General features: G+C 43.8%; 2 pseudogenes across 2 annotated transcripts in view; one reads left to right on the plus strand and one right to left on the minus strand.

The window, feature by feature from the left end:
- The window catches only part of LOC128597629 (transmembrane protein 231-like), a 56904-nt pseudogene extending 38298 nt beyond the window's left edge, over window positions 1-18606 (minus strand). The window contains exons 1-2 of the transcript XR_008383303.1: window positions 18389-18606; window positions 18121-18290 (exon numbers count right to left, since the gene is read on the minus strand). The product of XR_008383303.1 is annotated as a transmembrane protein 231-like (transcript). The remainder of the gene's footprint in view (window positions 1-18120; window positions 18291-18388) is intronic.
- LOC128597531 (elongation factor 1-alpha 1-like) lies at window positions 582-2312 on the plus strand (annotated as a pseudogene). Its single transcript, XR_008383270.1, has one exon. The product of XR_008383270.1 is annotated as an elongation factor 1-alpha 1-like (transcript).
- Window positions 18607-24285: the final 5679 nt, after the last annotated feature.

Consider the following 24285-nt stretch of genomic DNA (forward strand, 5'->3'; position numbering starts at 1 on the left):
GTTGCACACCTGTAGTCCCTGCTACTCGGGAGGCTAAGGCAGGAGGATAGGTTGCACCCAGGAATATGAGGTCACTGCAAGTTGTGATGATGCTACTGCACTCCAGTGGGGGATTTAGTGAGACCTTCATCTGTATAAAACAAAATAGAGTTGCATTATGGACACTATGTGATGGTCCCTAAGTGGGACATTAGGGAGTCCCTAATTTAAGCAGGCAAAAATCAGATGGCATAATTAAAGATCTCTTCCCTCAAAGTAATTATTTCAAACCCTAGTTAGTTGATGAAATCCTGTATTCTGTATTTCTCATCATTTTTCCCAAGCATCCTCAAACTGCGGCCCGGGGGCCAGATGAAGCGGTGTGAATTGTATTTGTTCCCATTTTGCTTTTTACTTCAAAATAAGATATGTGCAGTGTGCACAGGAATTTGTTCATATTTTTTTTTAAACTATAGTCCAGCCCTCCAATGGTCTGAGGGACAGTAAATTGGACTCCTGTTTATAACGTTTGAGGACGCCTGATTTTTCCTGTTGTAACTATGGTATTTGATTCACTTCAGAAGTTACCAACATTTGGCTTTTTCGCAACGGGTTTGCCACCAGAACACAGGTGTTGTGAAAACCGCCCATATGATCCAAAATGGGGAAGGAAAAGACTCATATCAACATCGTCGTCATTGGACACGTAGATTCGGGAAAGTCCACCACTACTGGCCATCTGATCTACAAATGTGGTGGCATTGACAAGAGAACCATTGAAAAATTTGAGAAAGAGGCTGCTGAGATGGGAAAGGGCTCCTTCAAGTACGCGTGGGTCTTGGATAAACTGAAGGCTGAACGTGAGTGTGGTATCACCATTGATATCTCCCTGTGGAAATTTGAGACCAGCAAATACTATGTTACTATCATTGATGCCCCAGGACACAGAGACTTTATCAAAATCATGATCACAGGCTCATCTCAGGCTGACTGTGCTGTCCTGATTGTTGCTACTGGTGTTGGTGAATTTGAAGCTGGTATCTCAAAGCATGGGCAGACCCGTGCGCATGCCCTTCTGGCTTACACACGAGGTGTGAAACAACTAATTGTTGGCGTTAACAAGATGGATTCCACTGAGCCGCCCTACAGCCAGAAGAGATACGAGGAAATCGTTAAAGAAGTCAGCACTTACATTAAGAAAATTGGCTACAACCCTGACACAGTAGCATTCGTGCCAATTTCTGGTTGGAATGGTGACAACATGTTGGAGCCAAGTGCAAACATGCCTTGGTTCAAGGGATGGAAAGTCACCCGGAAGGATGTCAATGCCAGTGGAACCACACTGCTTGAAGCTCTGGATTGCATTCTGCCACCAACTCGTGCAACTGACAAGCCCTTATGTCTGCCTCTGCAGGATGTCTACAAAATTGGTGGTATTGGTACTGTCCCTGTGGGCCGAGTGGAGACTGGTGTGTTCTCAAACCTGGCATGGTGGTCACCTTTGCTCCAGTTAATGTTACAACTGAAGTAAAGTCTGTTGAAATGCACCATGAAGCTTTGAGTGAAGCTCTTCCAGGAGACAACGTGGGCTTCAATGTCAAGATGTTCGTCGTGGCAATGTTGCTGGTGATAGCAAAAATGACCCACCAATGGAAGCAGCTGGCTTCACTGCTCAGGTGATTATCCTGAACCATCCAGGCCAAATTAGTGCTGGCTATGCTCCTGTACTGGATTGTCGCACAGCTCACATTGCCTGCAAGTTTGCTGAGCTGAAGGAAAAGATCGACCGCTGCTCTGGTAAAAAGCTGGAAGATGGCCCTAAATTCCTGAAATCTGGTGACACCGCCATCGTCGATATGGTTCCTGGCAAACCCATGTGTGTTGAGAGCTTCTCAGATTATCCTCCTCTGGGTCGTTTCGCTGTTCGTGACATGAGACAGACAGTTGCTGTTGGTGTCATCAAAGTAGTGGACAGGGAGGCTGCTGGAGCTGGCAAGGTCACCAAGTCTACCCAGAAAGCTCAGAAGGCTAAACGAACATTATCTCTACTATCTGCCACCCCGGTCTTAATCAGTGGTGGAAGATCGGTCTCAGAACTGTTTGTTTCAATTGGTCATTTAAGTTTAATAGTAAAAGACTGGTTAATGATAATAATGCATTGTAAAACCTTCAGAAGGAAAGGAGAATGTTTTGTGGACCATTTGTTTCTTTTTGTGTGGCAGTTTTAAGTTATTAGTTTTTAAAATCAGTACTTTTTAATGGAAACAACATGACCAAAAATCTGTCACAGAATTTTGAGACCCATTAAAACAAAGTTTAATGAGAAAAAAAAAAAAAAGAAGAAGTTACCAACATTTGGTCTATACATAATTTAATCATCACCAGAAACACATAATTTTCCAGCCCCCATATTCTGCATGAAATGTACATTCAACAAAAAACATATACCTAGGCTCAGACCAGGGGACTTGCCCCAAAGAGCTAATAACTGCTTAAAGGTCTTTGAGCAGAACCTTGACAAAGTAAGGCAGCCTGTGAGTAACTCAGAGAGATGTACACAGCCTCTACTTTCCCCATTCTTCCCACCTCCAAATCCTTCCACTCCAAAAATCAACATGCCCACTTCCATTTCAACATTTTAATTAGAAATTTACAAAATGTCATGGGCTCCGGCGGCACCTGTGGCTCAGTGAGTAGGGCGCCGGCCCCATATGCCGAGGATGGCGGGTTCAGACCCAGCCCCAGCCAAACTGCAACAGAAAAATAGCCGGGTGTTGTGGCGGGCGCCTGTAGTCCCAGCTACTCGGGAGGCTGAGGCAAGAGAATCGCGTAAGCCCAGGAGTTGGAGGTTGCTGTGAGCTGTGTGACGCCACGGCACTCTATCCGAGGGCGGTACAGTGAGACTCTGTCTCTACAAAAAAAAAAAAAAAAAATGTCATGGGCTCTTTACACAGATTTTATATCAGAATAATTTAATAAACTGCAAAGCCATGTTTATATGTATCATTAGCCATCTTTCCATATTTCATTAACTTTTGGAGTTTTAAACCAGAAAACTTTCTTCATTTAAATCTCAAGAAGAGGCTCGGCACTGGTAGCTCAGTGAGTAGGGTGCCAGCCACATATACTGAGGCTGGTGGGTTCGAGCCAGCCTGGGCCTGCTAAACAATGACAACTGCAACCAAAAATAGCCAGCATTGTGGTGGGTTCCTGTAGTCCCAGCTACGTGGGAGGCTGAGGAGAGAGAATCGCTTAAGCCCAGGAGTTTGAGGTTGCTGTGAGCTGTGACGGCACTGCACTCTACAGAGGGTGACATAGTGAGACTGTCTCAAAAAAAAAGAAAGAAAAATCCCAAGGAGAAAATTTCAGCATATGAACAGCTGTAAGGCATGTGTGAGGTGTCAGTGATAGAGAAATTTTCTATCTGAATACTTCAAAGTAGCTTTGATTCCCAAACTCTTATTTTGGTCAGTCTGAAAGGAAAGGTGCTTTGGAAATAAGAACTGATCTCCAAGGTAAACTGAGGCACACACTGAGAGGTATGTGTGATGGGCATGAGGCATGGACCACAGGGGCTACATCCTTCCAGTACCATCTGTCCCTGGGGAGACTGCACCTGTCCTCAGGAGAATGGGGAGGAACACTCGGTCTTGCTTGGCCACGAGGGTTACCCGGCTGGACTGCTGGTCATTCAGCTCGTGGCCAGGCTGGGCCCGACTGCCCGGGCTGCCATCCTCTCTACTCCCTCACTGCTTCTTGTGTCCTTCCCAAATCTGCCCACTCTGGTGGGCACCCTGATGCTTAGTCAAGGGAAATCCAAGTCTCTGGCCTTACCCCCAGCCCTCCAAATAAACTGGGGGTTGTCAGGCACTGGGAGCCAATACCAACAACCTTTGGTCACCCTGTCCTTCACAGGAAGGGGGACGGCTGTCATGGCAGAACAGTGGCATATGTCCAGGCTGCTGGGTGTCAGAGAGAACCTGATGGTATAATCCTGTATCCCCCAGCCCTGCTGAGGAGGTTGCCACTGAAATAGCCCTTCCGACTTCAGCCTGCCATTCCAGGGGCACAGACAGAGGCCAAGAGGCAGGACAAGGAGCCAGCCACAATGGGGCAGGGAGAAAGGGCTGTGCAGCCGAGCTGATGACAGAGGACTGTCGTTTAGAGCCAGGGCAGGTGGATGGTCCCCGTGTCCTTCAGGCGCTCACCCTCACACAGGAGCCAAGTGGCCCTTGTGCCTCCCCTTCCACCTCTGCAGTGAAAGGCCTCAGCTCTGGAAATCAAAGCTCTGAGAGGGACATGGAGATGCCCAGGAGTGGCAAGTGCTAGTGATGTTACTATTTGTCACAGAGCCCTGAAAAGAGCAAACCGTGGTTCACAGCAGGGTGAAGAAATGCACAGTGTGGGGCGGCACCTGTGGCTCAGTGAGTAGGGCGCCAGCCCCATATACCAAGGGTTGCAGGTTCAAACCCGGCCCCGGTCAAACTGCAACAAAAACTAGCCGGGCGTTGTGGTGGGCACCTGGAGTCCCAGCTACTCAGGAGGCTGAGGCAAGAGAATTTCCTAAGCCCAAGAGCTGGAGGTTGCTGTGACACCATAGCACTCTACTGAGGGTGACAAAGTGAGACTCTGTCTCTAATAAAAAAAAAAAGTAAAAAGAAATGCACAGTGTGTTTCTAAGTTCAAGGGAGAAAAAGTCTCTCCTGGACAGAGATGGGACTCGTTCCAAGATGTCTGAACTAACTGTAATTTTCTTCTGAAATTGAAGGCTAAAAAAAAAACAAAGAATAAAAAAAACCTAAACAAAAATAAACAAATCTGACTTATACCTCCAAAGATCCCTTAGACCTTTTTCACAAATTACTTCCTAATGGCTTTGTGGGTGCTTAGAAGATACTGGATTTATGTAGAGCAGAATTGGAAAGAATTGATTTGTCTCTGAAGGAAAAATACTGAAGCCCACATGTGTCCACTGTGCTCTACAGACACCTGGCAAGACGGCAATTCTCAGAAGACCCCAGTGAGTTAGCCTTGGTCCTGCTAAGTCTTCAGAAATGCTCTTCTTAGAGTAAGTGCTCCTTATACACTTCACGGGGCATTATTGTTGCAGGGATTATTAACAATATCTTGATTCTTTCAAACACCCAGAGGAAGATGAGCAGGATACTGACATATTGGATCCAGGCAAACTTTATCATTTCCCAGAATCCTAGTTTATAAGTAGAGACAGTTAAAGGAGTCAGAAATTACATGCTCTAAATGTGAAAAGAAAATCTAAATTGGACACGGTTGTGTTTAAGATTTCTGAAAAGGAGCAGGGAGGGAGAAGGAGTTGAACTGCTGTCACTTAAGACACCTAGATGAAATTGGGTTTATTAACTTGACCAGATTGTCAAACCAGTTGCATTTGATTTGGACTGTATATACTGTACCTGATCACCAATCTCCTGGGGGGAACAGCTACACTGAAATACTAGATTTATCATCAGCTAGAGACATCCGAAGCCATTAACCAGCTCTCATCCATCATGTACTATGGTAAAACCTTCTAGATGCAGAAATGCACAATAGCCCTCACAACTCTCTGCCTAACTGCACCTGGACGGCACATAATTCAGCTGCTTGCTAGATTTGTATCTCCCAAATTGCAATTGCTAAGACCCCAATAAAATGTCCTCTCTTTTCTTTGTTTCTCTGTAGTGTTGACTTCGTTTCTTACTACTTGATACAAAGCAGTTAAGCCATGATTTAGGTCACACAGAACATGGCAAGAAAGTTTAAAATACCATTAAGGTAAAAGGGATGATATATGACTAAGACTGAAATATGGAGGATTCTCAGCTAGAGGAATTTCTTAGAAAGAAATATGGAAAAAATTTTCTTTCCAGTATGAATGACAGACACAGTCATTTGTGTGGCGCTACAACACTACAGTGATTTCTAATCTAAAGCTTCCCACCTCTGCTCCTATGTGGGACAACTGAGGAGTAATTACTTTTTGGAAACTGAGCTACTATCAACTCTTTCTCAGAAAGAATATGAAATGACTTTCACAGGGTATGGGATGACAGCATTAATCACAAAGAGGGTGTCAGCGGCCCTGCCCACCAGCCAGATGGGGTTCAGAGTGGTGGTAACTGCAGGGCAATCATTAACCACTAACCAGGCTGGCCCTGTCCCCTCCCAGCCCAGGGCTGGAAAGATGCTTTAACTCCTGTGGGACAGCCTGTGGTTCAGAACTGAAAGAAATCATTCACAAGGAAAAAGAAATCAGACCTGTAAAGTTGAGCACACATTATTTGTTAAATAAAATACTTCAGTAAAATCCTTGTCAAGCTACTTAAGTTAAAAATTGTCAAAAAGTTAGAAACAGCTTCTTCTATATTTGCTGGAGGAGTACTACACTGCCACTAAGAATAATATTGGAACTTCATAGCTATGTGGGAAAATACACAGTGAAATCAATAAAAATAATTGGAATTCAACTCTTTCTACACTATGATGCTTGTATAAAAAGTACTGCATGTGGACAAAAAGTGAAAGTTGTTTTTTTGAGACAGAGTCTCACTGTGTCACCCTTGATAAAGTGCTGTGGTATCACAGCTCACAGCAACCTCAAACTCTTGGGCTTACGTGATTCTCTTGCCTTAGCCTCCCAAGTAGCTGGGACTATGGCACCTGCCATAATGCCCAGCTATTTTTTGTTGCAGTTGTCATTGTTGTTTAGCTGGCCTGGCCTGGGCTCGAACTCGCCAGCCTAAGTGCATGTGGCTGGCAACATAACCACTGTGCTATGGGTGCCAAGCCAAAAGAAATAATTTTTTAAAAGTTGATCTGTAGGCCAATGTTTTATAGTTTTGCTTCAAAATGTCCTCTATTACTGCATTAATGCTGTGAGTGTATTACAGAAATTCAGTAAGCAACACTGGAATTGCGGTCCTCCTCCTGAAATGTCTGTGTGCACTGTCCGTGATATCCAGTTGCCAGTAACAGTTTAAGAGTCTTTAGGGAGGGCGGCGCCTGTGGCTCAGTGAGTAGGACACCGGCCCCATATACCGAGAGTGGTGGGTTCAAACCCGGCCCCGGCTAAACTGCAATCAAAAAATAGCCGGGTGTTGTGGCGGGCGCCTGTAGTCCCAGCTACTCGGGAGGCTGAGGCAGGAGAATGGCCTAAGCCCAGGAGTTGGAGGTTGCTGTGAGCTGTGTGAGGCCACGGCACTCTACTGAGGGCAATAAAGTGAAACTCTGTCTCTACAAAAAAAAAAAAAAAGAGTCTTTAGGGAAAGCCTCTGACCACGCACCTGGGAAACATGTGTGTTCAAATGCATGCAAGGGCCTGACAGCCTCTCTCTGCAAGGAATGAACACACTCTGCTCTGCCTTCCAGGGGGAAGCTTGGGCTCTTCCCTTCTCCTACAAGACTGCTAATGTGGGGAGAGCTGCTCCCATTCTCTATTCTCTCTCTGGGAAAAAAACTCAATTAGCTTTACATTTACAAAAAAGAAAACTCGTCAAGGAAGAGGTGGGATAAATATGGCGATTAATCACCACTAACCTGCTGGCCCATAGGAGGGGTGAGAGGTGCTGCAGGTCTAAATATTGGGACAGAAAGGACAACTTCTGGGCAGTCTTTCTGCTCCCATCACTGAGCATTCACTAGTTCTGACATTTTGATTATGACAAGGGTTTCAGTTTGGTTTGTTTCTGCTGCCTCTGTGAGCCTAGACAGTCTTTGGGTAGTGGCTGAATTCTCCTCACCCATGACTCACCGTTCCTTTCCTGGTAGGCAGCAATAATGCGAGTGAGGTCATAGTCAAAGGTAAAAGGGCTGGTCCCCTTGATCATGGATACCTGGACCTGAAGGAGGATATGGTATGAGCACCCAAGGGGCTTCTCCTCTTTCTACCCTCCTGCCCCCTGAGCTGTGCCATGGACCACCCTCTTGATCCTGGTAGCCTATTCCATTAGCAGTATCTTTTCTTCAAAAATGAACAAACTGGGGCGGCGCCTGTGGCTTAGTCGGTAAGGTGCCGGCCCCATATACCGAGGGTGGCGGGTTCAAACCCGGCCCTGGCTGAACTGCAACCAAAAAATAGCTGGGCGTTGTGGTGGGCGCCTGTAGTCCCAGCTACTCGGGAGGCTGAGGCAAGAGAATCGCTTAAGCCCAGGAGGTGGAGGTTGCTGTGAGCTGTGTGAGGCTACGGCACTCTACTGAGGGCCATAAAGTGAGACTCTGTCTCTACAAAAAAAAAAAAAAAAAAATGAACAAACTGGCTTAGCACCTATAGCTAAGTGGTTAGGGCACTGGCCACATACACCAGGGCTGGTGGCCACATACACCAGGCCCGGGCCAGCTAAATAGCAATGACAACAACAACAACAACAACAAAGAAGCAGGACTACTGGTGGGCGCCTGTAGTCCCAGCTACTTGGGAGGCCGAGGCAAGAGCATCTCGTAAGCCCCAAAGCTTGAGGTTGCTGTGATGCCACAGCACTCTACTGAGGGCGACATAGTGAGACTGTGTCTCAGAAAAAACAAATGAACAAAAGAAAACCCCCACAATGAATAAATTCTCCTGCAACAATATAATTCTATCTTAAGGGGTGAATTTCCACCTTTCACAGGTTTTTAAACTATTTATAAAATACCCCTCTCTACTCCAATGGGAGAAATAATACCTTTAATTTTTTTTTTAACAGACCATATTTCCATCTGCTTTGTCTTTTTCTAGCTCTTCTCTGATGTTCCCAAAATCTCTTAAAAGTACAAATGGAAATAGGCAAAATGTATATATTAAGATATAATCCCCTAAAGAAGGAAATGGTTCTTTGCCCTGTAATATGGTATTTCTATGAATCTGATATGGAAATGTTCAGTGATAAGGTTATATACTAGGCCTACACAGAAAATAAAAAGTACCATATTATTTATGTTTATTATAGCGAGAGTGCCCATAAATCCAGTTTATATGGAACAGTCTTGGTTTATGGTTGCAATAACTGATAACATCCCTTTATTACTTTAAAGGGAGCTCAGGCCAACTTATATGGTCTCCTTTATGACTAAAAAACAAATAGAGAGGAATAATTCGATAAATGCCTTCTGGGCTTAGAGAAACAGTTCCTGGCTCTGTTACTTTGAAGCTTTGGGCCTTTGGGAAAGTTAATTAATCTCTGTAAGCCTCCGTTTCGTCATGCGCAACATCTGAGTTCGTTCTTCCAGAAACTCTCTCTGAGAGCTTACCACGTGTGCCCTGGGGGACAGTAGACACGATGGCAGTGCTGCTGATGCTGAGGTAGACAAAGAAACCAAATACTTATTTTTAGTGTGTCAGGTGCAGTAGGAAAGTTAGTCTGAGGGAGGACAGGTGGAGGGCAGGGAAGGCTTTTTAGCAACAAGGGTCAGGGAAGGACAGCAAGAAGACCAGTGTGGCTGGAATGGAGGCAGGTGGACAGCAGTAGGACAAGGGGCCAGAGTTCTGGGAACTGACAAGTGCAGGCACATCAGCGATTGCTATGATGATAAAATGAGATATGTAAGCTTGGTGCCTGTAGGTCAGTGGTTAGGACGCTGGCCACACGCACCAGGGCTGGTGGATTCAAACCTGGCCTGGGCCTACTAAACAACAATGATAACTGTAACAACAACAAGAATAATGAATAGCCGGCTCGGCTCCCATAGCACAGTGGTTACGGCACCAGCCACATACACCGAGACTGGCAGGTTCAAGCCCTGCCCAGGCCTGCTAAACAACGATAATTACAACCAAAAAATAGCTGGGCATTGTGGTGGGCACCTGTAGTCCCAGCTACTTGGGAGACTGAGGCAAGAGAATAGCTTAAGCCCAAGAGTTTGAGGTTGCTGTGAGCTGTGACGCCACAGCACTCTACCAAGGGCAACATAGTGAGACTCTGTCTCAAAAAAAAAAAAAAATAAAATAAAATAAATAAGCCAGGCATTGTGGGGGGCACCTGTAGTCCCAGCTACTTGGAAGGCTGAGGCAAGAGAATCGCTTAAGCCCAAGAGTTTGAGGTTGTGAGCTTTTGAGGTTGCTGTGAGCAGTGACGCCATGGCACTCTACCCAGGGTGAAATACTGAGACTGTTAAAAAAAAAAAAGATATATGCCAATCATCACAGAGTCCTCAAACAAACTCAACAGAAAATCACCAGGTTGTATTTATACATTCTTAAACCACAGTGTCTTTGCTTCTGATTCTCATTGTTAGACCTCCGCCATCATTCACGTCAAGACCCAGAAGCCTTATGCATCTTTTAGTGCCAATCAATAAAATGAAAAGGAAGCTAAATAAAATCAGCAAAGCAGCAAACCAGGTATGTGATAAATTATGCAGAAGAAAGTAAGGAAACCAGACCAAGAACTGAGGAGGGAGAACGACAAATTACAGCTTGAGACAGTATACACAGACAACATGTGTAGGGATATACAGTGACTAGCAGGAAAGGACAGCCACTGAAAGCTGATCACTGCTCACAAGTCTCCTCCCCACAACTCTGGATCTTGTTCTACCACTGATCCTTTTCACTGTAGGTTCCTATAGGATTCTACTATGGTGCAACGGTATTCCCATCTGAACCCCCCACTCACTGATTCATTTTGATTTCCAACATTACCATTATGTGGGGAAGAAATGTTTTGTTCTATTTCAGGCTAATATGGGTACTGGAGATGAAGAGATTATAGTTTTCAGAACTTCTGGATCACTTCTTTTTGTATAGGCAATAACATCCTTACCCTAGGCCTTGCTTGGAGAAACCCACCTTCTTCCTTCTGTTGGACAGTAGTCTCCTTGTTCTGTCCCACCAGCTTCCCAGGTGGAGGGGAGGGATATCTGCTATTGAGGCTGATGATTATATTTCTGAGGCAATTATGTAAAAAAAACTATGACAGGATGTCAGAGGGACTGCCCTGTCCCCCTGCGAGTTTTCTTCAGTTGGCATCTGGGAAGACTTGGAGCACAATGTTGAGTTACCGCTGTAATTGATCTGTGCCTTCTGGATCTTTAGGATGAGACAGGAAGCACAGATCAAACTTCTCACCTATCTTCTTGGGAGTGAATTCCCAGAAGAATTTAGAGTCCAAAACAGTGTGGGAAAAAGAGAATCTCATTTCACTTCATCCTTACAAAAAATGCAAAGCCTGAGGGAGGTAGGACAGTATTACCCTCATGGTGTTAGATGAGAAAATCAAGGCACAAGGTGGTTAGGGAATTTATCAGAGGTACAGCTAGTGCAGTGAAGACAGGGTTTGAGATTAAGTTTTTGACTTCCAATATGGTCCTCTTTCTGGGACTAAAATATCCAGACTTAAAAATCAATGCAAAGAGAAGATGTTGGGTGGATGAAATCTTCTTGCTGGCTCAGTGCCAGCCACATACACCGAGGCTGGTGGGTTTGAACCTGGCCCAGGCCAGCTAAACAACGATGACAACCTCAACAAAGAATAGCTGGGCGTTGTGGCGGGCACCTGTAGTCCCAGCTACTTGGGAGGCTGAGGCAAGAGAATTGCTTAAGCCCAAGAGTTTGAGGTTGTGAGCTGTGATGCCACAGCACTCTACCAAGGGCGACGTAAGACTCTGTCTCAAAAAAAAAAAAAAAAAAAACTTGCTAAAAGGTAGCATAGTAAGATTCTGTCTCAAAAAAAAAAAAAATCTTACTAAAAGGTAGCATGTGAGCCTGAAACTCAGATTTCAGAGATAAGAAAAAACAGGTATCTAACACACTCATGCCCTGGCATCCTTCTATAGCCATCAGCCCCCATATTCTCTGGGTGTACACATGCCTCAAAGGGCCATGTCAAAACAGACTTTTAGGCTGGACATGGTGGCTCATGCCTATAATCCTAGCACTCTGAGAGGCCAAGGCAGGTGGATCGCCTGAGCTCAGGAGTTGCAGAACAGCCTGAGCAAGAGCAAGACCCCATCTCTAAATTTTTCAACTATCCAAAAATAGTTAGAAATAGCCAGGTACTGTGACAGGTGCCTGCCTATAGTCCCAGCTATTCAGAAGGCTGAGGCAACAGGACTGCTTGAGCCCAAGAGTTTGAGGTTGCTGTGAGCTATGATGCCATGGCACTTTACCCAAGATGATAGAGATCTTGTCTCAAAAACAAACAAACCCAACAAAACCCAAAAACCAAAAAACCAAACAAACTTTTAAAGCATTGAAAGCACAGGAACTTTAGAAATGCTGTACAAGGTGAGCTGACCAAAGCAGAAGCCAGTCCATTTGTGATTTCCGCAGTACTCCTCCAAATTAGCAAGGGTATAGCTACCTCGCATCTTTTATTTAAAACTCCATTCCAAACCACTGCTTCCTTTGTTTCAAGTAGTTTCCTGGACAGACTGATGCTACTTTGGCTTTATGTTCAGAATTAGAAGATGAAAGTATTTTGTTACAGTAAGGGTTGAGATTTTAAGTTATGGCACAAGAAACACTGAGTTCCAGCCCAAACTCTGGTTGAAAGCTAGGGCAAATTACTCCATGTCTCTAAGCCTGTTTCGTCATCTGTAAAATAGGGGATAGGGATATAACTGCCACCTGCTAGGGTTACTGTGGGGATTAAGGAGATAATATGGCTTTAAAAACTTAATAGCTGGGGCAGCGCCTGTGGCTCAAGGAGTAGGGCGCTGGTCCCATATGCCAGAGGTGGTGGGTTCAAACCTAGCCCCGGCCAAAAACCAAAAAAAAAAAAAAAAAACTTAATAGCTAAGATACACCAAGTGATTATTACAGGCCAAATACTATGTAAAGGATATTTAAATTTATAAGAATAAGATGTTTATCATAGTCCTGAGGCATAATAAATCAGTAATTTTTACTACTTATGGCTTGTATGCATATTACGAGGCTATTTCCTACTGTACTTTTGCATATTGGGACAGGATTTACATATCATAAAATCCACCTGTAAAAAATATTATCCAGTTGGGCGGCACCTGTGGCTCAAAGGAGTAAGGCGCCAGCCCCATATGCCAGAGGTGGTGGGTTCAAACCCAGCCCTGGCCAAAAACCACACACACACAAATATATATATATATATATATATATATATATATATATATATATATATATATATGTATTATCCAGTAGATTTTAGTATATGCAAAGATGCACAACCATTGCCACTATCTAATGCCAATTTCAGAACTTTTGCGTCACCCCAAATGAAACCCCATATCCATTAGCAGTCACTCCCATATCTCTTCTCCCTTCCCCAAGCCCCAAGTAACCCCTTATCTACTTTGTATCTCAATAAATGCCTATTCTGGACATTTCACACAGTGGAAAATAGGGTATGTGCTGGTTTGTGGCTGGATTCCTTCAGCTAGCATAATGTTTTGTTTTTTTTGGGGGGGGGGCGGTTCATGCATATTGTAAAATATAATTTAATTCATTTCTTTTTTTTTTTTTTTTGTAGAGACAGAGTCTCACTGTACCACCCTCGGGTAGAGTGCCGTGGCGTCACACGGCTCACAGCAACCTCTAACTCTTGGGCTTACGCGATTCTCTTGCCTCAGCCTCCCGAGCAGCTGGGACTACAGGTGCCCACCACAACGCCCGGCTATTTTTTTTTTGTTGTTGCAGTTTGGCCGGGGCTGGGTTTGAACCCGCCACCCTTGGCATATGGGGCCGGCGCCCTACTCACTGAGCCACAGGCGCCGCCCTGATTCATTTCTTTTTAAGGTAGAATAATATTCTGCTGTATTGATATATCACACTTTGTTTATCCACTCAACCACTGATGGACACAAGTTATTTAAGGTCTGTATCAATTGTGAATAATGCTGCTATGAACATTTGTGCCCAGGTTTTTGTGCAGAAATATGTCTTCAATTCTCACAGGAGTGGAAATGCCAGGTCATATGATAACTCTATGTTTGACTTTTTGAGGAACTGCCAAATGGTTTTCCAAAATAGCTACACCATTTCATAAACTTACTTTATTTAATATTTTTATTACTTTTTTGGAGGTGTCTTTTTTAACATAGGCACTTTCTAAATTTTTCCTCTCAAAGTCTATGCCACTAACACTTAAGAATTTTAAATATGTATTAATTATTGGTATAAAATTTAAAAGTTATAAAAGGGTATATAACGACAAAGTTTCTCTCCTACCCTAATCTCAGCCAATACGTCCTTCCCTGGGAGCAATAAATGTTGCCAATTTGTTCTGCAGCCTTCCAGAGATAGCCAAAGGGAGAAAAATAGATGTGTGTGCCTGTGTGCCTATTACATTTAGTCTTTTTGTTATTGTTTTGTATTATTTTCATTGAAGTGGAAGCATACTACACACAATTTTTTATATATGTGTATCAATTTCTTTTGAAGATGGTTCCACATCAGTATATAGAGATATATCTCATTACAAAAGAATAGCTATGTAATATTCCACCAGGTAGATGTCACACAACTTCTCTGAGTCTCTGGTTGATCTGTCGATTATCCGCAATCTTTTGCTGTTTCCATGCCTCATGAAGCAAAGTTTTACATACGCCATTTCATGTGTGTATGGAAACCTCAGGATACCTTATCAGCAGTAGTAGCAGGAACACAGACTTGTAATTTTGATAAATACAGACCCAAATGTCTTTTGGACTGTAGCTGAGGTCTTTTGTTCTATTGTGTATTCCAACGGATGTTTTGATATCTCATGACTTTAAGCAATTCCCGAGCTAAGAGTTCAGCCAGAAAGGAAGAAAATCATTTACTGAGGAAGACTCAGGGTGTCCAACCCACAGCTGGCAGGTCACACATGGATAATGTGAAGACTTTTTCGTTTACCTGTGGCATCAGATATCATGAAAATGATGCACAGACCGTTTTTGTTGCTCGTGGGCTTTTGTTACTGTTGTGTATTTAATGAGTGGCCCAAGATAACTCTTCTTCCAGTGTGCTTCAGAGAAGCCAAAAGGTTGGATACCACTGCATGTAGATGATGAGGTCATAAAATTTAAATTACTTAAAGCCACTGGCCTAGAATGAAAGGAGGAAAAAAAGACTAAGAAAAGGGAGCCATATTTTGGGTTTTACTGAACAGTTTAAAATAATCCAATATAAAAAAGAATTTGTGATCTGAAGTACAAGGCAGTCTTTGCTTGGAACTCACACACCAGAATCAGGGGAAGGTGAATGCAGTGTTTTTAAGAGAGTAGTTTCTGGAAAAAAAAAAAAAGAAAGAAAGAAAGAAAAAAGAGAGCAGTTTCTGGTGACAGAGATAAGAAGCAAACTAGTACAACTGGGGAGTCAAACAGATGAGGTGAATGAAGTAAAATGAACCAGTGAGCGAAACCCAATGCTATATCCTTGTTTTCATTATCATTTCTTAGACTAAAATAATCAGAAGTCTATATAATAGAAAGGAATATCTAAATACTACAAAGAAAAACAAAACTTCTAATAAAAATTCACGAAATGGAATGCTACACTAAAGTAAAAACTAACAATTTTTTTGTGTTTAGAATTAAAAAAAAACTTTTGTTTTCACTTTTGATAAGAAATACACATAAATGGAACACAAGAAGCACAGTGATAAGGTTAAGTCAATCATGACAGTGGCCTCTCACCTAGCCACTCTTCTATACAGAGACATTATAACCTCAAATAAGAGAAAAAAAAAGATAACATGTAATGATTAGTGACGAGCAATTCAAAGACATGTTTCTGTTCCATTCTATCTTTTTTTTTTTTTTGTAGAGACAGAGTCTCACTTTACCACCCTCAGCAGGGTGCCATGACGTCACAGGACTCACAGCAACCTCCAGCTCTTGGGCTTCAGCGATTCTCCTGCCTCAGCCTCCTGAGCAGCTGGGACTACAGGTGCCTGCCACAATGCCCGGCTATTTTTTGGTTGCAGTTCAGCCGGGGTTGGGTTTGAACCTGCCACCCTCGGTATATGGGGCCGGCGCCCTACTCACTGAACCACAGGCGCCACCCTGTTCCATTCTATTTTTAATATCAATTTAAAAGATAGGGATGGGAATAGTGGCTCATACTTATATCCCTAGCACTCTGGGAGGCCAAGGCAGCAGAATCCCTTGAGCTCAGGAATTCCACCTGCCTGAACAAGAATGAGACCTATCTCTACTAAAAATAGAAAAATTAGCCAGGTGTCATAGCAGGCAACCGTAGTCCCAGTTACTCTGGAAGCTGACGCAGGAGGATCGCTTCAGCCCAGGAGTTTGAAGTTGCTGCAAGTTAGGCTGATACCACTACATCCTAGCCTGGGCAACAAAGTAAGACTCCGTTTCAAGAAGAAAAAAAGACCTGGGATCTTTACAAGAATCAAATAGTTCAATAATGCTATAGAAAACATGCAACTTCCATGGAAAAAAATTTTTTATCATTTACTTGATAATTTAGAAATATATCTCCAGGTCTTTAAATAAAATTTGCATTGGTACTTCTCAAGGTCTCAGTCTTATGTATTCTCTATTCATTTGTCACAAGGAAAGATGAAGATTTGGCATTTTCTGTCCCCACCACACCCATGCAAACCTTTCTCATCCCCCCAATACAGTTAAACTCTCATTTCATTAGTCAATATTCTGTGATTAGAAGTATGTAAATCCTATTCACAACTTTGATTACTTTTCCTTTCTCATTTTTTCTTACTTTCTATTTCCTGGCAGCTAATAATTATTTTATGTGCTTGCTTAATTTTCTATGTACTTACACAATCGCAACAAACAGCTTTTATTCTAGTTCCTCATAATTTGATGTTTAGAGGTATAAAATTTAGTCAAAATCTTGTTCATTGAAATACATTATTCCTAATTGTGAAAAACTCAAACCAAATCAAATATCCACCGATAGGAAACAGATTAAATATATTACAGTTGCCTTACATCATGAAATACTTTGCAGATCTCAAAAAAGGAAGGCTGATCAATGAGTTCTGACAAATGTGCCAAACTGAGCCTTTAATTTTCTGTCATGTGTACTTGTAACTTTAAAATTTTATAATAGCTAGGCATGGGGACTCACCCCTGTAACCCTAGCACTTTGGGACGATGATGCAGGTGGATTGCTTGAGCTCAGGAGTTGTAGACCAGCCTGAGCAAGAGCCAGACCCATCTGTACTAAAAATAGAAAAATTAGCCAGCACTGTGGCAGGTGCCTGTAGTCCGAGCAACTTGGGAACCCAAGAGGTTGCGAAGACACTCTAGTCTGGGCAACTGAGTGAGATACTGTCACAAAAAATTAAATATATTTTTATAATAAGCATGTACCTTTGTAATCAGAAAAAATAAGAAAAATTTAAAAGCAATCAGATGCAAATAATCTGTATTACATTTTGTTCATAGTTATTCATATGATCAAACAGATTTTTAACTATTTTATTTAATTGTTGGAAAAAGTCTTGTTTTTTTTTTTTTTCTTTTTTCCCAGCTGCACAAGTTTGGCATGTAGGCCAATCGTCCCAGAGATGTGTGAAGAGATTCAACACTGGAAAAAGGAAAACCAGAAGTTTCATACTTCTGAAATAAAATGTTTTCAGGAAATGAGTGCAGAGGGGTGACTGTAAAGGACGCATTCGCTTACCCTAAACTGTCTTAATGAAACTCTTCAACTTCCTCCCGGACAGCTGCAGGATGGCCCAGCATCTAATACGAGCAGCCCAGGGAGGCGCGCGTCGCACACTCAGGTCCACAAATGAACACCTGCCCCTTCCTTTCCTGCTGTGCTGGGATGTGGCAACGCAGCGACACCGTCGGGCTACTGATGTGAACAGCGCTCGGCCTTCAAGGCTCCTGAAGGGACTTTTCACACTCGCCCTTCCTCGAGACCAGGCCCACGGATGGGATGCCCTTAGTTTTCTATGTACTTACACAATTTCAACAAATAGGTTCTAGTCTAGTTCCTCACAATTTGTCGTCTGTCCCCAGACTTCTGGCCTCTGTGTCAGGACACACACGCTGACACCATGGCTCACTTCGCCGGGCTGTGAGTGTGCAGGAGAAGCGGAATGGAACAACAGATCGGCTCCCTCGGAAATCCAGCGGATACATGCTCCCGAGTCCTTAGGAGCTACGCCGGGCTCCCGGGGCCGCTCGTCCCTCCCTCACCCCCAAGCCCCGCTCAGCCCCGGGGACAACCAGGCCCAGGCGGAAACCACGCACCGACACGAACGGGACGCGCAGGCGATCCCCCTGCAGCCGGTTGAAGGCGGGGAACGTGCTCCAGGCGAGGACCCCGCCACGCTCGGGTCCCAGCAGGGCCACGAGCAGCGCCTGGTGCTGGAAGCGCACGGTCGGCTGCTCCTCGTAGCTGCTCCGCTTCAGCCAGAACCCTGCGTTACAGAGGGCGGTGGGGACGCCGTCAGCAGGGCCGGCGCGGGCCGAGCGGGCCGCGGGGAGCGGTGGGGCGCCCGGGCCGGGGCAGGCTCACCGTGGCTCCGGAAGGCCACCAGCAGCGGCGGGATGTAGGTGAGCAGGGCGGCCAGCAGCAGGAAGAGCGCGGCTTTGGAGCAGAGCCCGGCGCGGTAGCCGCGCTCGACAGGGTGAGAGAAGAGCTCGTGGAGCGCCATGGGCTCCGCGCGCAGTCAGTCGCCACGAGACCCGGCGGGGATACCAGACGGGCGACCAAGTTTGGCTCCTTCTAGTTGCTATAGTTTTGGTCTCCACGGCAACCGAGCGCTCTCCGTGGAACCAATCAGAAAGACGCGGGGCTTCAGTGGGTGGGGCTAACGCGGCGGCGCGCGCCGGTGGACAGTCGCCCGCGATTAGCGCGTGAAATTCCTTAAAGGTTGCGCGGTAACATTATGTTTCCGTGGACCTAAGTCGTAGCCATCGTCACTATTAACATTTGTGTGAAATAAGATGTTCATAAAGAAGGTGACTTGTAAGTAAAGACGTGCTCTGTGTGATTTCTTTGCTCCCCATTTGTTTCATATGAAGTCCAACCAGTCCCGTGACCCAGGCTAAGACTGAAGCCAGGTTTTTTCTCTTCCAAGTTTTGTGTTGCTTCCACCGTGCTCCAGAGCAGGACAGACGCGGCAAGAGAACACAAATCCCCACGCACTTGCATAGAGGGCTATTACTATATAGTTCTGACACAGTGTGTTACCATCGCACGTATTGGGTACGAGCTTGACTATGGGTTTTAGGGGTTGCTGTGGTCCTCCCCCAAAATAACATTGGCTTATCACTTAACAGAAAGCTTTGGCTGGCGCGCTGATTCAGTAATTCTAGCACTTTGGGATGCCCAAATGGGATGAACACTTTAGCTCAGGAATCTAAGACCTGCTTGGGCAACATAATGAAATCCCATCTCTACAATGATTTTAAAAAAATTATCAGAACAGAAAAGTGTAGAGCTGGCCGGAAAATATCCAGCCAGACATGTGTCTGTTTTTCATATTACATGGTACATGGCTGTACACATTGCAGTCAAGTCCCTGCATGAAGATTAACAAGTTAGCCAGGCATGGTGGTATGTGCCTGTAGTCCCATCTGCTCAGGAGGGTGAGGCAGGACGATCACCTGAGCTCATTGCCATGAGCTAAAAGGACGATGCCAGTGCTCTCCACCCAGGCAACAGAGCAAGACCCAGTCCCACACAAACAAAAGCGGAATGGTTTTTCTTCTCCCCTAAACCAATTATTTTGAACATGGCAGAAAGACTTTTTAAATACTATTGTCTGCAGCCAAATTCCTCATCAAAAGGCCCTGAAGGATCACATTGCAGTGTTGGAGAGTGAGGTTTAGGTGCAAAGTGGAGCCTGGTAAGTTGATGCCCCTGCCTTGGGGGCAACCTAGAAAGGACTTTTACATGAGAACTTTTAGATGACCCGAGTCCTAATAACACACACACACACAGGTCAAGACTGCCCATTTGGGAAAACTATCCCAGAGTCCTTATCATAGTGCAGGATGACAGTTAACAACATCAGTCATAAGATGTTTTTGAATACCATCAGGTCCAGTACTCCTCACTCTTGCTTTAAAGCTTTTCTGGGATGGCAACATAGCTCTTAAATACAGCAATCATTAGGCTTAAATCTATGGTATGATTCTGACCTATGTAGCTATGCTTTTATGTAAATGACTTTCATTTACTTAACCACTAAAATGAGGGTATTTTAGAACAAATGAATCTAGTGTCAACTTCTGTGACTCTCCTGTGAGGAAGGTGTTTTCCAAAACTCTTTCAACAGAAGCAAACAAATACCATAGCTAAGTCGCTGCTGAAACGGAGGTGACTGCTAAGAATTTAGGTGTATGAAGGGCTTCAAATTTCCCTGAGATGCCATGAACTTTGCAAAAATCTTTAGTAATAACAGTTAGTAATATTTACTCTTTGATTTGTAGAAGCTAGTCTTTGTGGTTTAACTTGAATTCTTTTAGAGAGAATATTAGACTTTTACAAAATGCTAAGGGCCTATATTATGTTCTTTTCATACATGTATGACTAAGAACTGACTTCTCAGTTCCCATATCTGTAAATGTTCTTGTGTTTCATAAATTTACCTCTAAGGACAAAAAGAGTCATTATCTTAAAACTACACATTTTAATCATGTCCCTCTCCTTTACATGACCTATTCAAGGTATCTCAAAATATCCTAGAACACATACATGTTTGCTTCAAGACTTTCCAATACATCTTTTTCCAAAATATTTATCCATTTGCTTTCCTCTTACAACCGCAACCTTTGTTTTATCTGGAAGTGAAAGTTTACCTTCTGAAAAATGTACCTTGCTCTCTTCAAAGATTCACGTTCTTTGTGAAATCTTTCTTGTTTATTCTCACTTGGCTTTGTGCTGGTCCCTAATGTCCTAGCTGCCCCTTAGTATCCATGTTCACACACCTCTCCAAGTCTGAAACTCATTCTCTGTGCTTTATACAACTGTGAATGAGTAACTGCATATATTCATCATCTTATTTTTCTTTTGACTCACCTCCTCAACTAGGTACCCCCTCAAGGAAGGTATCCAGTGTTCTTTGAATATTCAATAGCTAAAGACAATGACCCAGTAGGTAAAGAAGGAGATGCATATCATCAAGGCAGATGAGATAAGCCAATTAGAATGGAAAATTGGGCTCGGCACCTGTGGCTCAAGTGGCTAAGGCATCACCCACATACACCTGAGCTGGTGGGTTCAAATCCAGCCCGGTCCTGCCAAACAACAATGATGGCTGCAACCAAAAAATAGCCGGGCATTGTGGCCGGCACCTGTAGTCCCAGCTACTTGGGAGGCGGAGATCAGGAAAATTGCTTGAGCCCAGGAGTTGGAGGTTGCTGTGAGCTGTGATGCCACAGCTCTCTACCCAAGACAACAGCTTGAGGTTCTGTCTCAAAAAAAAAAAAAAAAAAATCGAATGGCGAATTGGAAAAAGACACTAAAAAAAGTAGGTAAGACTAGAAGACAGAAGACAGTGCACATCATTGAGACGGGCACCTGTACCTGAGTAGGTGAACAATGAATCTTTCCCCAGAGAAGTATACTCTAAGGCAGTGGTTCTCAACCTGTGGGTCACGACCCACAGGAATTACATTAAAGGGCCGTGGCATTAGGAAGTTTGAGAATCACTGCTCTAAGGTTTTACACCTTCAAGGTGATATAAATGTACATTGGACTAGGACATCATGACCAGCTCTGTAAGTGGAAGCAGGAAACTTGAGTTCAGTTTCTAACACATTCACCGATTCACTGATGATTAGATGTTAAACTCCCACTTTCATTCTTCAGTGTTTAATTCTCTTCGTGAAATAGATATTTCCATATTATTCTAGTCACTGTCTAGCTAATCTCATCCAAATCAATAGCTTTAAACACTTCTCTGACTTTGAGACTCATAGAGCCATTCACCTGCTCTACATCTTCAGATGTGTTTCTTGGGCATCTCATACTTAATATTCTTTTTTTTTTTTTTTATCGTCCTTGGTAGTGTGCTGCATCACAGCTCACAGCAACCTCCAACTCCTGGGCTTAGGCGATTCTCTTGCCTTGGCCTCCCAAATAGCTAGGACTACAGGCACCGGCCACAATGCCTATCTATTTTTTTTTTTTTAATTGTTGCAGTTTTGGCCGGGGCCAGGTTCGAACTTGCCACCCTCGGTATGGGGCCAGTGCCCTACCAACTGAGCCACAGGCACTGCCCTCATACTTAATATTCTTTTTTTTTTTTTTGCAGTTTTTTTTGGCCAGGGGCAGGTTTGAACCTGCCACCTCCGGTATATGGGACTGGCACCTACTCCTCATACTTAATATTCTAAAACCAAATTCTTGATTTTCACTCCACAAGATGGCACCACCCTATCTCAGTAAATGGCAATTCCATCTTTAAAAAACCTTGATTTTGACCTATCCCTCACATTTCACATCTAATCTATTAGCAATTTTTACCAGTTATACCTTCAAAATATATCCAGAATACAATTGTTTCCCCTAACACCCCTAGACATCACCTTGGACTAAGCCAACATCATCTTTCACAAGGGTTACCACAACATTTTAACTATTTCTGGGCTTCCACCCCCACCCCCTACAGTCTACTAATCAAGCCTGATATTTAACAAGAAAAGCCATATTGTGTTACGCCACTGCTTAATGCCCTAGACTGCTCCTCTCATTCTAAATAAAATCCAAAGTTCTTCACATAGAATTAAAAGCTCAACACAGTTCTTGTTCTATTTCTGTTTGAACTTATAACACACTCCTGCCCTTGTTTATTTGGCTCCTACTACCAAGGCTCCCTTCAGATTCTTAGAATATGCCTACCACTTTTTCTTGAGACACAGTCTCACTTTGTTACCCTTGGTAGAGTGCCATGCTGTGGCACATAGCTCACAGCAACCTCAAACTCTAGGGCTCAAGCGATTCTCTTGCCACAACCTCCCAAGTAGCTGGGACTACAGGTACCCACCACAATGCCCAGCTATTTTTAGAGACGTGGTCTCGAACCTGTGAGCTCAGGCAATCCACCCTCCTGGGCCTTCCAGAGTGTTAGGATTACAGCTGTGAGTCACCACACCAGGCATACCCATCACTTAATTAGCATTTCACCTCACAATCATTCTCTACTAGTCACTTATCCTGCCTCATTTTTCTAAACAGTACCTATCATTACCTGACACATTAATTTTTGTCTTTTCTCAGTAGAGATAAGACATACTCCACAGAGCAAGTGTGTTTTCTGTCTTGTTCACTTTTTCCCCCCAGCACCTGGAGGTGCAACAACAGTAATTTCTAAGCATGAAATTCAAAACAATTTTTCATTTTATCAAAACCAAAAACCTATTCTGTTTACTCAGACACACAATCTTAAAATAACAAAAATACTTTTAGAATGAACTTAGATTCCACAGCATCAATCAGGAATTTCATCTGTAGGAAATGATGAACAACAGCCAAACCTACAGGCCTTACAGGTGCATCAGAATCACAGGCACGTGGTAGGGTTCATGTGCTCAATTAAGTGAATATCCTCCATACATATTCACCAGCTCATAAACAAGATGATGACCCATACCAGAATGCCTGATCACTTGGCTTGGAAGAAAGCAATGAACATCACTGATTGGAGAACTTCAAGGCACCTGCTGAGGCAGCTGACACACGCACAGCCCAGGTTGTGATTGCTGAGCCACTCCCACGGCCAAACAAGGAAACTTATGTCATGACCATCTCTCAAGGAAATTCTCCAAACCTGACAGCCGCTTCTAATTCCTCTGCAAGTTTGGTTAAGGAGTCTCTTTATGATCAGATGTTACACTCTTCAAGTGCATATTTGTGCCACCTTTTTCTTAACTATTTATTCAAGTATTTATTTGTGAACAAAGGAAGGAAATGTGGTTTGTTTAAATTCAATTTCTAGGTTCAAGGTTATCTATTAAGGCTGGCCCTAATACTAGGCTTCTGGTGCTACCCTTCCCCACACAGTGCTCTCAAACTATCATCACCCCCAATACTGAGTCCCAAATCAATCACCACTCCAAATACTGTCAACGTCTGAAACAGGCCCCCTTGTTATTGGCAACCACTAGAGATCCCTCTTTTGTTATATATACCCACAAATACCGTTCTTGTCACCAATGCCCCAACCCGACTTCCCTTTAGAACAGCTCTCTAAAAGAGCCGTATACTATCAGTCACACCCCCAAACAGCCCTCTGTAAGAGCCCTATATTATCAGCTATGCCCTTCTCGTCACCAACACCCCCCGAGGTCCTACTCCTGTCACCAGTTCCCTGAACATTCCTTCCCGGAGTTGGCAATACTCTGACAAACGTCCCCTAACCAACTTTGTCTTCTTCCCAACGCTCAAGACCCTCCGGGGCCCTC

Source organism: Nycticebus coucang, chromosome 2 (genome assembly GCF_027406575.1).
Source record: "Nycticebus coucang isolate mNycCou1 chromosome 2, mNycCou1.pri, whole genome shotgun sequence".
NCBI classification, from domain to species: Eukaryota; Metazoa; Chordata; class Mammalia; order Primates; family Lorisidae; genus Nycticebus; species Nycticebus coucang.